At 38.3% G+C, this 15731-nt stretch overlaps 1 long non-coding RNA gene across 1 annotated transcript in view; it reads left to right on the top strand.

The window, feature by feature from the left end:
* Positions 1–15489, top strand: part of LOC132374156 (uncharacterized) — a 38624-nt gene extending 23135 nt beyond the window's left edge. The window contains exon 5 of the long non-coding RNA XR_009505592.1: positions 14988–15489. This is a non-coding gene — a long non-coding RNA (uncharacterized LOC132374156). The remainder of the gene's footprint in view (positions 1–14987) is intronic.
* The last annotated feature ends 242 nt before the right edge of the window (positions 15490–15731 follow it).

Below are 15731 nucleotides of genomic sequence, written 5' to 3'. Positions count from 1 at the left end.
TCTCCAACTTTGTACCTCTTTAACAAAGTAGTTTTGGTTATTCTTTTAAATTTTAGAATCAGCCTGTCAATTTCTACAAGAAAAAGCATACTGGGATTTAGATTGGGATTACATTGAATCAACTGATATATCTGGGGGAGAAATGACATCTTAACAATGTCAAGGCTTTCAGTCTATGAACATGGCACCTCTCCAGTTTGTTAGCTGTTTTAAAAATTGTTGTGAGATACATGTTTTAGTTTTCAGCATGCCAGTTTGCCCATTTTTATTAAATTTATTCACAAATGTTTTGCACTTTGTTAATGGGTAGGGTTTCTTTTCTCCTTTAAAAAGTAAACTTTTTAAAGAAAATTGAAATTGTATCAAGCAGCTTTTCAGACCACAACACTATGAGACTAGATATCAATTACAGGAAAAAAAAAACTGTAAAAAATACAAACACATGGAGGCTAAACAATATGATACTAAATAACCAAGAGATCACTGAAGAAATCAAAGAGGAAATCAAGAAATACTTAGAAACAAGTGACAATGAAAACATGATGACCCCAAAACTTTGGGATGCAGCAAAAGCAGTTCTAAAAGGGAAGTATATAGCAATACAATCCTACCTCAAGAAACAAGAAAAATCTCAAATAAACAACCTAACCTTACACCTAAAGCAATTAGAGAAAGAAGAACAAAAAAAACCCCAAAGTTAGCAGAAGGAAAGAAATCATAAATTTCAGAGCAGAAATAAATGAAAAAGAAATGAAGGAAACAGTAGCAAAGATCAATAAAACTAAAATCTGGTTCTTTGAGAAGATAAACAAAATTGATAAACCATTAGCCAGACTATCAGGAAAAAAAGGGAGAAGATCCAAGTGAACAGAATTAGAAATGAAAAAGGAGAAGTAACAATGACACTGCAGAAATACAAAGGATCCTGAGAGATTACTACAAGCAAATGTATGCCAATAAAATGGACAACCTGGAAGAAATGGACAAATTCTTAGAAAAGTACAACGTTTCAAGACTAAACCAGGAAGAAATAGAAAATATGAACAGGCCAGTCACAAGCACTGAAATTGAAACTGTGATTAAAAATCTTCCGACAAACAAAAGTGCAAGACCAGATGGCTTCAGAGGTGAATTCTTTCAAACATTTAAGAAAGAGCTAACACCTACCCTTCTCAAACTCTTCCCAAAAATTGCAGAGGAAGGAACACTCCCAAACTCATTCTATGAGGCCACCATCACCATGATACCAAAACCAGACAAAGATGTCACAAAAAAAGAAAATTGCAGGCCAATATAACTGATGAATATAGACGCAAAAATCCTCAACAAAATACTAGCAAACAGAGTTCAACAGCATATTAAAAGGATCATACACCATGATCATGTGGGATTTATCCCAGGAATGCAAGGATTCTTCAATATACGCAAATCAATCAATGTGATACACCATACTAACAAATTGAAGGATAAAAACCATATGATCATCTCAATAGATGCAGAAAAATCTTTTGACAAAATTCAACACCCATTTATGATAAAAACCCTCCAGAAAGTGGGCATAGAGGGTACCTACCTCAAAAAAATAAAGGTCATATATGACAAACCCACAGCCAACATCATTCTCAATGGTGAGAAACTGAAAGCATTTCCTCTAAGATCAGGAACAAGAAAAGAGTGCCCACTCTCACCACAATTATTCAACATAGTTTTAGAAGTTTTAGCCACAGTAATCACAGAAGAAAAAGAAATGAAAGGAATCCAAATTGGAAAAGAAGTAAAACTGTCACTGTTTGCAGATGACATGATACTATACATAGAAAATCCTAAAGATGCCACCAGAAAACTACTAGAGCTAATCAATGAATTTGGTAAAGTTGCAGGATACAAAATTAATGCACAGAAATCTCTTGCATTCCTATACACTAACAATGAAAAATCTGAAAGAGAAATTAAGGAAACACTCCCACGTACCACTGCAACAAAAAGAATAAAATACCTAGGAATAAACCTACCTAAGGAGACAAAAGACCTGTATGCAGAACACTATAAGATTCTGATGAAAGAAATCAAAGATGATACAAACAGAAGGAAAGATATACCATGTTCTTGGATTGGAAGAATCAATACTGTGAAAAGGACTATACTACCCAAAGCAATCTACAGATTCAATGCAATCCCTCTCAAACTACCAATGGCATTTTTCACAGAACTAGAACAAAAAAATTCACAATTTGTATGGAAACACAAAAGACCCTGAATAGCCAAAGCAATCTTGAGAAAGAAAAACAGAGCTGGGGGAATCAGACTCCTTGACTTCAGACTACACTACAAAGCTACAGTAATCAAGACAGTATGGTACTGGCACAAAAACAGAAATATAGATCAATGGAACAGGATAGAAAGCCCAGAGATAAACCCATGCACATATGGCCACCTTATCTTTGACAAAGGGGGCAAGAATATACAATGGAGAAAAGACAGCCTCTTCAATAAGTGGTGCTGGGAAAACTGGACAGCTACATGTAAAAGAATGAAATTAGAACACTTCCTAACACCATACACAAAAATAAACTCAAAATGGATGAAAGACCTAAATTTAAGGCCAGACACTATAAAACTCTTAGAGGAAAACAGGCAGAACGCTCTATGACATAAATCACAGCAAGATCCTTTTTGATCCACCTCCTACAGTAATGGAAATAAAAACAAAAATAAACAAATGGGATCCAATGAAACTTAAAAGCTTTTGCACAGCAAAGGAAACTATAAACCAGATGAAAAGAGAACCCTCAGAATGGGAGAAAATATTTGCAAATGAAGCAACTGACAAAGGATTAATCTCCAAAATATACAAGCAGCTCATGCGGCTCAATATCAAAAAAACAAACAAACCAATCCAAAAATGGGCAGAAGAGCTAAACAGACATTTCTCCAAAGAAGACACACAGATTGCCAACAAACACATGGAAAGATGCTCAACATCACTAAGCATTAGAGAAATGCAAATCAAAATCACAATGAGGTATCACCTCACACTGGTCAGAATGGCCATCATCAAAAGGTCTACAAACAATAAATGCTGGAGAGGGTGTGGAGAAAAGGGAACCCTCCTGCACTGTTGGTGGGAATGTAAATTGATACAGCCACTATGGAGAACAGTATGGAGGTTCCTTAAAAAACTAGAAATAGAACTACCATGTGACCCAGGAATCCCACTGTTGGACATATACCCTGAGAAAACCATAATTCAAAAAGAGTCATGTACCGCAATGTTCGTTGCAGCACCATTTACAATAGCCAGGATATGGAAGCAACCTAGATGTCCACGAACAGATGAATGGATAAAGAAGATGTGGCATATATATACAATGGAATATTACTCAGCCCTAAAAAGGAAGAAAACTGAGTTATTTGTAATGAGGTAGATGCACCTAGTGTCTGTCATACAGAGTGAAGTCAGTCACAAAGAGAAAACAAATAACGTATGCTAACACACATATATGGAATCTGAAAAAATGGTACTGATGAACCTAGTGGCAGGGCAGGAATAAAGACACAGACGTAGGAAACAGACCTGAGGACACAGGGCAGGAAGGGGAAGCTGGGACGAAGTGAGAGAGTAGCACTGACATATATACACTACCAAATGTAAAATGCATGGCTAGTGGGAAGCTGCTGCATAGCGCAGGGAGATCAGCCCGATGCTTTGTGATGATCTACAGGGGTGGGATAAGGAGGGTGGGAGGGAGGCTCAAGAGGGAGGGGATATGGGGATATATGTATACATATAGCTGATTCACTTTGTTGTACAGCAGAAACTAACACAACATTGTAAAGCAATTATTCTCCAATGAAGATATATTTATAAAAAAGTAAACTTTTTATTTTAGAATAGTTTTCGATTTACAGGAAAGTTGGAAGGATAGTACAAAGATGCCATGTATATCCCTCACCCAGTTTTCCCATATACTAACATCTTACATGACTGTACGCATTTGTCATAACTCGGAAACCATCACTGGTACATTACTATTAACTAAACTCCAACTTTTTTCAGATGTCACCAGTTTTTCCACTAATGTCCTTTTTCAGTTCCAGGATCCCATCCAAGAGACCACATTACATTTAGTCATCATGTCTTCTTAGACTCCTCTGGTCTACGGCAGTTTCTCAGACTTCCCTTGTTTTTATGACCCTGACAATTTGGAGGGGTTTGGCCAGGTATTCTGTAGAATTCCCTTCATTTGGGATTTGTTTGATGCTATGCTCACGACTGGATTTGAATTGGGGGAGAAAACCACAGAGGTAACGTGTCCTTCTCATTCCCCCAACCACTCCCCTTTGGATTATGTTAGTTTTTGAGCTGGGAGGAGGTTGGGCTGTCATTTTGTTTTATCTTTGAATTCAACTCCAGCAGGACCCTTGAACCCTATTTTTTTCTCCTCCTGTATTGATGCTTTCTTGGCAGAACTTGAGGGTGTGGAAGAGGGGTGAGATTTGTTGGGATGAGTCATTTGTTTTTGCATTTGGATTTAGTCCTGTTAGTCCAGGCTTTCATCTGAGGTTTGCCTGATCTCTTCTTATCTGCACAAATTATCTCTGTTTATGGTTGAAGCCCACTCCTGTCCATCTGTATCCAAACTGAAGCTGAGGTTCTCCTCACTTTATAACGGTCTTTTTTCTCTCTGTAATTCAGTTATTCAAGGCTCTAACTCCTCTTTACTAGCTCATTATGATTTTTATTTTGTCTGGTGTCTTGTTAACACAAGAGAAATGGTCCATCAGATCCTTCTACATCCTAAGGAGCAAAAGTTATCTATGTTTGGGTATTTTCTTTACCTTGTTTATTCCTTATGAATTTTTTTCCTCCTTTCTTTCTTTTGTTGAATTGCATGATTTCTTTTCTTTCCAATTCTTATTCCTTCACTGGTTTGCAAGTTATGTGCTTCTTTTATATTTTTTTAAGAGTCAACACAATATTTTTAACATGGTTGCTTAACTTCAAATCATAGCATATGTAATGTTTTAACTCTCGTTACGCCCTCTTTATTGATAGATTATTATGATATCATGCTTTTTTTCTCACCCTGCAAAATTAGTAATTATAATTCATACACCCAGTCCTTGCTTTAGATTTTCCCAATTTGCTCACATTGCTTCTCTCATCCCATCCTCTCCTAGAGAGTTTCAGATTCCTTCTCTCTTGTCATCCATTCTTTAATGGTTCTTTCAGAAGGGACTTCAAGTGGTAAATTCCTGTAGACTTTGTGTGAAACTATATTTATTTTATTCTATGCTCTCACTCTGGAATGGTAATTTAGCTGACAGGAAAATTCTAGGCTTACTATTTATTTTTGCTATTTTGGGTATATTCTTCAATCTTCTTCTGACCTAGACTGTTGTTTTGGAGAAGTTTCCTGCCCTTTAAAGTGCCATCTTTTGGTTCATAATATAGAACCTTCTGCCCACCTGCTTCTAAAATTTTTCACGTTGTCTTTTGTGTCCTGTAGATTTAATGTGAAGTATCTCGATGCAGATTAACTTTTATTTAAGTTTTTACTATTTGTATATTTCAATGTCTACTGTCACATAATTTATTAAATGGGTTTATGTCAATAGACATGTAGATGCTCCTCTTCTTTTATTATACCAAAAGTGCTCCAGCAAACGTTCTGGTATGGTGTCCTTGTACTTGATGAATGTCATATTGTTTTAGTCACCAAGGCTTTATGATGCATTTCAATATCCAGGAGTTTGATAAATCTCTGCTATAGCATTACTCTCCTTTTAAAAAATATTTTCCTTTCAATTTTCACTGATTATTCTTCAAACTAATTCTAGAACAATTTCATCAAGTCCCAAAGTAGTGAGATGGTATGTATTTTACAGACTAGTTTTCAAGAAAATTGATATAATATTACGTCTTCCTATCTAAGGGCATCTATGGTATATCTCTTGATTTATTTGTCTTTATTTTGTACCCCAGTATAATTTTATTATCTTATTTGGGTAGGTCCTGAATATGTCTTATTTATTTCTAAGTATTTTATGTTTTTAAGTTATTTTTCAAATCTGATGTTCTTAAAATAGGATATTATATAAAATTTTATTTATTCTTGCATATGTATTTTGATCCAGAGTAACTTATTTAATTCTCTTTCTGACTCCATTAGTTTTGTTTTGTTTTTTTTTAACTGATTCTCTTGGATTTTCTGGGCTAAAAATATAACCCATAAGAAATAATAGCTATGTTCTCCCTTTCTAATACTTTTACTTTTTATGTAAGGTTATCATCCAATTTCATGGCTATATTGTAAAGAATGTTAAATAATAGTAATGATATTACTAACCTGTTCTTAATTTCATTGGGAATTAGAGCATTTCATCAAAGAGCACAGTACTGCTGGTTGATTTAAGAAATTTAAAACACACATATTAAGAAAGTATCTGGCTTCATTTTGGAGTCTTTCTAAAGTTGAGAAAAAGACACCATAATATTATTAAATGCTCTTTCAATTGTAAAATATGTCATATATACAAAAGTTTATAAAATGTATTTACAGTTTAAAGAAAAATAATAACATAAGCCCCAAGTACTGACTACCCACATTAATTAAACACACACACACACACACACACACACACACACACACACACACACACTTCCACTACCTTCCAAGCTCTCTTTTGATTCTTCCCTAATTTCATCTCCCTCCCTCCCTCTACCTAGGATAACCAATATTCAAAAAATTTCTCATTTCTTTTCTTCTCTTTATGGTTGTGTCACTATTTACAAACCCTTAAACAATGAATCCATTAATCTGCCTGAACTTGAACTTGACGTAAATGGATTATATTGTTTGCATGCTTTTGTAACTTCCTCTAGTTTATTCGTTTGGACTGTTATATACTACTCATTGTAGAAGTATACCACAACTTAGCTATCCATTCTAGCGTGGATGGATATTTGAATTGTTTCCAGTTTTTCACTTTTATGAACGATCTTGCCATATCATTTTGTATATGTTCCCTGGCACACATATGTAAGTTTTCTGTGAGAGAGTTTCTTGCAAGGGTTTTCCAACCCGAGATTGGAATTGCTGGGTCTTGGTGCTGGTGCATTGTCACTTTACTGGAGTAATGTCAAAATATTTTTCTAAGTGCTCCAATCCATATTCCGTTAACAATGTAATGAGAATCTCCATAGCTCCACATCCTTGCCTACATCTAGTACTGTCAGACTTTTTTGATTATTCCCAGTTCAAAATTATATCTCCATGTAGTTTTAATTCACATTTATCTAATTACCAATTGAGATCAACTTTGAAGAGGCATATGGTCTGTTTATTTCCTCCCTATTAAATGTCTATTTGTGAATTTTTTTTTCTGTTGAGTTATGACATTTTATAGGAAAACCTTATCCTTGATATTAATCCTCTGTTGGTTACGGGTTACAAGATTTTCTCCCAGTTTGCTGTTTTTTATGAAAAAGTTTTTTTTTTTTAATTTTAAAATTGTCAAAACTTCCAATCATTTCCTTTATTGTTTGTGCTTATGTCTTATTTAAAAATGCTTTCCTTATAGAAGTAATAAGGTTATTCTCCTATATTGATTTCTAAAAATATTTAGAGATGGAATATTTTCGACTTTTGTCACTAAGGATCTTATTTGAAGTAGTTTTGTTATAGGTTCACTTGACTGGGTTGAATTTTATGGGAAGTCTCCTTTGCATTTTCTAGGATAATCATGTGGGATTTTTTTTCTAATTTGTTAATATGAAGAATTGCATTAAACTATTTTCTATATTAAATCAAGATTACATTTCTTGACCAAACCCAAATTGGTAATGGTATTTTATTGTTTTTATGTATTGCTGAAGTTGGTTTGCCAATATTTTATTTACACTTTTTTCATTTATGCTCACGAGTGACATTGGACTCTCATACTGTCCCTGTCTTTTTTGGAATCAAGGTAAGGTTGGCCTAATAAAATAATTCTCTGGAAGAGTTTATGTAAATTCGGAATTATCTGTTCCTGTTTGGTGGAACATGCCTATAAAACCACCTGAGACCAGTGTTTTCTTTTTGTAACATTTTAAACTTCTGATATTATTTTTAAAACAGTTATAGGATTATTCCTACATTCTCTTCTTTCTTGAGAGTCAATTTTAATAGTTTGTTTTTCTAGGGATTTATCCATTCTATCAAAATTTATAAGTTTATTAGCATAAGGTTGTCCATAATAACCTGTTATTAACTATTAATCTCTGCAGCAACTGCAGTTATATCTTTTCTTTCACTAATATTGCTTATTTGCATATTATCTCTGATTTGAATGATTTTTTAATCTCTGCTAGTATTGATGATAATTTTCTATTGATAGTAGTCTTTTCAAAGAATCAGTGTCTGGGTTTGTTGATCTGTACTCTTATGTATTTGTTTTCTGTTTTATTAATTTTTGCTTTTAACCTTATTATTGCTTTCCTTCTGTTTTCTTTGTTTTTATTCTGTTATTTTTTTTTTCCTCCCTAAATCTGTCTGTTGAATGCTTAGTTCATTAATTTGGAGGCTTTCTTATTTTCTAATGGAGTATTGACAGTATAATTCCCCTGTAATACTACTTTAGAACTTCCCACATAAGTATTTTCTGATTTCATTATTATTTTTCTTTGACACATTAGTTCTTTTTTTTTCTTAATTTCCAAATATGTGCAGTTTTTCTATTTATCTTTTCTGCTGCACATTTTCTCACTTCAGTGCATATAGGTTAGAGAATGCAGCACAGATGACACCAAGTTTCTGAACTACCTGAGGCTAGCTTTATGGTATAATCCATGGCCAGATTTTGTGCTTGAAAGGAGTGTGTATTCTCCAATTGCTGGGCTCAGTGTTCTGTGTAACCCATTAAATCAGGATTGTTAATTGTCCTTTACAATTTTTAATGGTTTCTTGGTTTGCTTGATCTGTCAGTTATTGAGAGAGGTGTGTTAAAGCAATTTACCTAGTTCTTGCAGGTCTGTTACTTTTTGGTTTTATATGCAGAATATAATTGAACTTTTAAAATTCTAACTCTGCCTGGTAGTTTTTGTCTTTTATCTGTAGACATTAATCCATTTATATTCATTGTGAATGCTGATATATTTAAATTTATTTCTTCTATCTTGTTATGTGCTTTGCGTTTGTCCTACTTCTTCTGATTCTTCTCCTTTTTTCCTTCTTTTGGATTTTGTTTTCCTATTTAATTTTTCTCTGCTATTTACTTCTTTGGTGGACATAGATTCCATGCTTATTCTTTTAGCAGTTACACTGGCAGTTTTAATAAGCATACTTAGTTTAGCAAAGTCCAAATTGAATTAACATATTTCCCATCCTCCTGAACAATCCACAAAGCTTAGGATAATCTCACTCCCAGATCACCTTCCTTCCAACTATTATTGTCCATTATTATTGTCTCAGCTGGAGTTCTTTTATACTTATAAGCCAGCATTTTTATTTCAGCTATTATTTTGCTTTGCCACATCCCATTTGGTTTTATTTTTATTATTGCTTTATACAATCATTCACTTAGTCCACTTATTTACCAATGTATTTGCTTATTCTTTCTACTTACATCAGATTTTCATCTGGACTAATTTTTTTTCTATCTAATATATATCCTTTAGAATTTGAGTCTTAAGGATATTTTATAGGTTACTAATTTGTGGATAAATACTCAGTTTTTGTCCGTGTCTGTATTTGATCATCATTGTTGAAAGAGTCTCACTGATCTCTAGGTTGACAGTAACTTTTCTCAGCCTACTTCTCTCAGATTCCACTCCTCTGGGCTCCCTTGTAGTTAAGAAGCCAGCAGCCCTTCTAAAGGCTGTTTGCTGGTAGGCAATCTGTGTCTTATCATTGCCTGCTTTAAAGAGTGATTTGTTTTCTTTGGTTTTTGTCAGTTTCACTATGATGCCTCTATGTTAAATCCTAAATCTGAAAATTGGTAACATTATCTCTTTGATAGTACTTCCCCCTTATTTTGTCTTTTATCACCTTCCAGAACTTGGATTAGATTTGTGTTAAACCTTCTCCCACCATCTTCTCTATGTCTTAACCTCTTGGGCGTATCATCCATCTTTTCATCTTCTTACTACATTTGGAATGCACTCTGCCTTCCGTTTTACTAATTCCCTCTACAGCTCCGAGGCTCTGGCTCCAATGTGAACACATGCTGCTACCTTTAATTGTTGAGTAATCATGGGCCTCTTAACCATTCTCTAGAGGAAGAGCAGGTCTTTCCATTTTAGACCTAGAGACAATAGATTTACTAAGAGAAACATAGACTCTGCTTCGTAATACAGTTACAGCCTCGACGGATCAGTTGCCACACCATTTCATGCTTATGCTACTTTCCTAATAGACCCCCGAGTATTGCTAGCCAACGCTTTGGTAGGTGATGCCAAGATCCCCGCTGAGTTACTACCAATATCTGTATCCATATGTGGCCACATCAGCGGATGAAATCAACCATTACAGGCTTCATGCTTGCAGCAAAGAATATAATTTTATCATAATATTGATATCAGTTCCACACTCCACCCGATTTGACCACTAGAAAATGATTTTCCCCCAAGGGAAAGAGGTGAGGTGTTTGGCCCAGAAGGCATGTTTGTCTCTATTCCTTCTTCCTGTCCATCTTTGTCAGATGCTGGAGGTCTTCTTCAGGCTGCTGTCCTTGGCACGTTACCCTTTTTGTGCTAAAAGGTATTAATCAGAACCTACTGAGTGGTTTGTGCTACCATGACATTTGTAAACCAAGTAGATTATCCTAAGTGATTTGCTGGTTTGTTTTGTAACTGCCAGAAAAGACACAAAGCAGCAGTAAAGTTCTGCAGACCCTTGTCCCATTTTTCTTCTTTTGCTGTGTTTGGTGGAGCATTTCGTTTCATGGAACAGATGGCTTGGGGTAGACATTCTGAAGCAACTGGTGAAGGCATCCGCAGAGGAAAACATTCTAAAGTGGTTGGGACTTTGGAGGTCTTTAGAGAGGACAGGTGCCCTGCTCAGGGTCACTCAGCCAGTCAGGGCTCGGCTTATCACTCCCAGTGAGGACTTCTGTGATGTGCTTGAATCTTCAGGCTCAAGCCTTCTGGAGCAGTACTGATTCTGGGCAGGACTGATTTTGTTCTCAAATGGTCACTGTGGCTTTGGCTGGCATGATCCACTTTCCTGTCTACATCACTCCCCTAACAGCACTGATGCAGCCCTAGCCAAGTGGAGGGTCGTGTTCCTGTGGCCTCAGTGATTGGCTAAGGAATGGCACATAATCCAATCAGAAACACACTGTGACTTTTTTGGGGAATGTCAGAAAAGACATCTTCTTTTCCATTGGACTAGAACCTACAAGGATAAAAGCAGAAACTGAAGTGGCCATCTTGCTTCCATGAGGGTAAAATCCTTGTGAGAATGGAGCCAACACAGAGGGAGGAGGGCAGATAAATAGAGACAACAGATATTGGTGATGCTTTCTGTGTACCTGGATTCAGGCACACCTGAAGTCATCTTTCCTCTGGTCTTTTCAGTTTTACAACTCAATCAAACCATGCCTTAGTCCTGACATGTTTGATCAAGCCATCTCTAGATTCTAATCAAGGGACCACATGACCCCAGTTCTTAGAAACTTTGTCAAGGATTAATTGCTGTAATGGTTCATTTTATACGTCAACTTGACTGGACTTGGGGATGCTCACATAGCTGGTAAACATTGTTTCCGGGTGTGTCTGTGAGGGTGTTTCTGGAAGAGATTAGCATTTGAATCAGTGGACTGAATAAGGAAGATGACCCTCACCAATGCAGGTGGGCATGATTCAATCTGTTAAAGATCTGACTAGAACAAAAAGGCAGAAGAAAAGCAAATGTGTTCTCTTCATTTGCACTGGAAAATCTGTTTTTTCCTGCCCTTGGACATCTGTGTTCCTGATTCTCAAGCCTTTGAACTCAGACTGGGACTTGCACTATCAGCCCCCTGATTCTCAAGCCTTTTGATTTGGACTGAATTACACCACCAGCATTCCTGGTTCTCCAGCTGGCAGACAGCATACCCTGGGCCTTCTCAGCCTCCTAATCATGTGAGCCAATTCCTAACATAAATCTCCTCTTATCTATTTCTATCTCTGTCTCTGTCTCTATCTCTCTACATTTACATCTACATCTACATCTACACCGATAACTACATCTATATATCTATATATCCTATTGGTTCTGTTTCTCTGGAGAACTCTGATAACACAATTGCTTAACTTTTATCTAATAATTGTATTAGCCTTAGGTGATCTGTAGACTTGGTGATCGACTCAAACACTGTCCTGGTTCGAAGATGATCCCCAGGCCTATTTTGAGTGTACCCCATGCTTGTGAATTAATTGGAGAAAATGATTCAAACAAAAAACGAAGGGTAGGGCTTCCCTGGTGGCGCAGTGGTTGAGAGTCTGCCTGCCAATGCAGGGGACACGTGTTCGAGCCCTGGTCTGGGAGGATCCCATATGCCGCGGAGCAGCTGGGCCCGTGAGCCACAGTGGCTGAGCCTGCACGTCTGGAACCTGTGCTCTGCAATGGGAGAGGCCGCAATAGTGAGAGGCCCGCGCACTGCGATGAAGAGTGGCCCCCGCTTGCCACAACTAGAGAAAGCCCTCGCACAGAAACGAAGACCCAACACACCCAAAAATAAATAAATAAATTAAAAAAACAAAACAAAACAAAAGAAAAATAAACAAAAAAACGAAGGGTACATTTTGAGTAGCAAGAGGTGGTTTACATTCCCTAAGTGCTATTATTCTTGGTCAGTATTAAAATACTCTTTCTGGCAGAAAGTCAGAAGGCTTTGGGGTGAATATAAACTGTGATAGCCCAGTTGATCCACTCATCCCAGCAAAGACTCTAATTTTACCTTAAATAAGAGAAAGAGAAAGTTAGTAATTACTTGGAAGATTGTCCTTAACAAATACTATGGAAACTATATGGGTCTCATTATTGATGGAGCATGCCAGAGTTCTGGGAAAAAAGTAAAGATTTAATTGCTGACAGGAAGATGACTGTAAGCTGATCCCAGCTAGGTGTTTGCAAGGAGAGCTCTGGACCTAACTTGGAGATAGGATGGGGTCTCTCTCCAGTTGTCTGGCTCTTGACCTCAGTATTAATGACACTGAGCTGGAATAATTCTCTGCCCTGTGCATCTTAGGATGTTCAACACCATCCCCAGCTTCTACTCACAAGAGACCAGTAGCATCCCCTGCCTTGGTTGTGACAAGCAAAAATACCTCCAAAGATCAAGTGTCTCCCGGAGGGCAAAATCACCCCCAGTGAGAACCACTGCTGCACCCAACACTCTCCTGCCTTTGCCCTCCAACTGAAGCAAGACAGCAAACCAGGACTGTACTGGAAATGACTAGTGGATCCTGACAAACATCCAGGCACAAACTGTGCTAAATATTTATAAAGGGACTGTGCTATGCATCAGAAAGAACATGGCGGGGGGGGGGGGGAACCTTCAAGATGCTGGAGGAGTGAGATGTGGAGATCACCTTCCTCCCCACAGATACATCAAAAATACATCTACATGTGGAACAACTCCTACAGAACACCTACTAAACACTGGCAGAAGACCTCAGACTTCTCAAAAGGCAAGAAACTCCCCACGTACCTGGGTAGGGCAAAAGAAAAAAGAAAAAACAGAGACAAAAGAATAGGGATGCGACCTGCACCTCTGGGAGGTAGCTGTGAAGGAGGAAAAGTTTCCACACACTAGGAAGCCCCTTCGCTGGTGGAGACGGGGGTGGGTGGGCGAGGAGAGCGCAGCAACAGGGGTGCAGAGAGAAAAGCAGAGAGATTCCCGCACAGAGGGTCGGTGCCGACCAGCACTCACTGGACTGAGAGGCTTGTCTGCTCACCCACTGGGGCAGGTGGGGGCTAGGAGCTGAGGCTTGGGCTTCGGAGGTCGGATTCCAGAGAGAGGACTGGGGTTGGCTGTGTGAACACAGCCTCAAGGGGCTAGTGCGCCACAGCTAGCCTGGAGGGAGGCCAGGAAAAAGTCTGGAACTGCCTAAGAGGCAAGAGACCATGTTTTGGGGTGCGTGAGGAGAGGAGATTCCTTCCCTGTCTGCCCACAGAAGGCAGAAAATCACCTAAATGACCTCCAGAGATGGACGCGAGCTGTGGCTATCAGTGTGTACTCCAGAGACGGGCATGAAACGCTAAGGCTGCTGCTGCAGCCACCAAAAAGCCTGTGTGCAAGCACAGGTCACTATCCACACCTCCCCTCCCGGGAGTCTGTGCAGCCCGCCACTGCCAGGGTCCCATGATCCAGGGACAGTTTCCTGGGGAGAACACACAGCTTGCCTCAGGCTGGTGCAACATCACGCCAGCCTCTGCCTCCGCAGGCTCACCCCACGTTCCGTACCCCTCCCTCTCCTGGCCTGAATGAGCCAGAGTCCCCTAATCAGCCGATCCTTTAACCCCCTCCTGTCTGGGTGAAGAACAGACCCCAGAGGGCAACCTACATGCAGAGGCAGGGCCAAATCCAAAGTTGAACACCAGGAGCTGTGCGAACAAAGGAGAGAAAGGGAAATCTCTTCGTGCAGCCTAAAGAACAGCAGATTAAATCTCAACAATCAATTTGATGTACCCTGCATCTGTGGGATACCTGAATAGACAATGATTCATCCCAAAATTGAGGACGTGGACTTCGGGAGCAACTGTAGACTTGGGGTTTGCTGTATGCGACTGACTAGATTCTGATTTATATGTTTATCTTAGTTTACTTTTTAGCACTTGTTATCATTGGTGGATTTGTTTATTGGTTTGGTTGCTCTCTTTTTTTTAAAATTATTTTTTAAATTTTTTATTTTAATAATATATTTAAAATTTTTTTATTTTAATAACTTTATTTTATTTTGCTTTTTCTTTCTTTCTTTCTTTTTTTCTCCCTTTTCTTCTGAACCGTGTGACTGATAGGGTCGAACCGAGTGACTGACAGGGTCTTGGTGTTCTGGCCAAGTGTCAGGCCTGAGCCTTGGAGGTGGGAGAGCCAAGTTCAGGACACTGGACCATCAGAGTCCTCCCGGCCCCATGTAATATCAATCAGTGAGACCTCTCCCAGAGACCTCTGTCTCAACGCTAAGACGCAGCTCCACTCAACAACCAGAAAACTCCAGTGCTGGACACCCATGCCAAACAACTAGCAAGAGAGGAACACAACCCCACCCATTAGCAGAGAGGCTGCCTAAAATCATAATAAGTTCACAGACACACCAAAACACACCACCGGACATGGTCCTGCCCACCAGAGAAACAAGATCCAGCCACATCCACCAGAACACAGGCACCAGTCCCCTACACCAGGAGGCCTACACAACCCACTGAACCAACCTTACCTACTGGGGGCAGACACCAAAAACAACAGGAACTATGAAGCTGCAGCCTGCCAAAAGGAGACCCCAAACACAGTAAGTTAAGCAAAACGAGAAGACAGAGAACTACGCAGCAGATGAAGGAGCAAGGTAAAAACCCACCAGACCAAACAAATGAGGAGGAAATAGGTGGTCTACCTGAAAAAGAATTCAGAGTAATGATAGTAAAGATGATACAAAATCTTGGAAATAGAATGGAGAAAATACAAAAAATGTCTAACAACAACATGAAATAACTAAAGAACAAAAAAACAATGATGAAGAACACAATAAATGAAATAAAAAATTC

This window comes from Balaenoptera ricei, chromosome 11 (assembly GCF_028023285.1).
Source record: "Balaenoptera ricei isolate mBalRic1 chromosome 11, mBalRic1.hap2, whole genome shotgun sequence".
In the NCBI taxonomy this organism is placed as follows: Eukaryota; Metazoa; Chordata; class Mammalia; order Artiodactyla; family Balaenopteridae; genus Balaenoptera; species Balaenoptera ricei.
This window is presented reverse-complemented; position numbering and strand designations above follow the sequence as displayed.